This window comes from Penaeus monodon, chromosome 21 (genome assembly GCF_015228065.2).
Source record: "Penaeus monodon isolate SGIC_2016 chromosome 21, NSTDA_Pmon_1, whole genome shotgun sequence".
NCBI classification, from domain to species: domain Eukaryota; kingdom Metazoa; phylum Arthropoda; class Malacostraca; order Decapoda; family Penaeidae; genus Penaeus; species Penaeus monodon.
Window position 1 is genome coordinate 1468188 of NC_051406.1, and position 363 is coordinate 1468550.

General features: G+C 35.8%; 1 protein-coding gene across 1 annotated transcript in view; it reads left to right on the forward strand.

Moving 5' to 3' along the window:
* The window catches only part of LOC119586098 (casein kinase I), a 25312-nt gene that overhangs the window by 15869 nt on the left and 9080 nt on the right, over positions 1 to 363 (forward strand). The window lies entirely within an intron of this gene.

Sequence of the window (363 nt, forward strand, 5' to 3'; positions counted from 1 at the left end):
AGCTTCCCACTTGGTTGCTTAAAGGGAAAAGTCACAGTTGTGTATATTAATCCAGGCACAGAGCTTGGGCAGCAAGATCTCTGATTGTTTGATTCTTTGATTTAATTGGCTGGCAAAAGGAGTGAAAGTGTGGATGGCTGAACACTTTGTAGGTGAATGATGCTTCTTTGTATGGGTATGAGTATGAACATATTTGGTATAGATAGGGATATGATATCAGTGCACTTTAATAACCTTTTTTCTAGATTGATTGAGAGATATGAGGTAAAATAGAAAAGAGAAAGGGTTAGATTTTAAAAAGTTTTGAAAAGCTGTATGAATGGTGTCTGCTGTTTTTAACTTCAGGTTGATAAACTAAAGCAG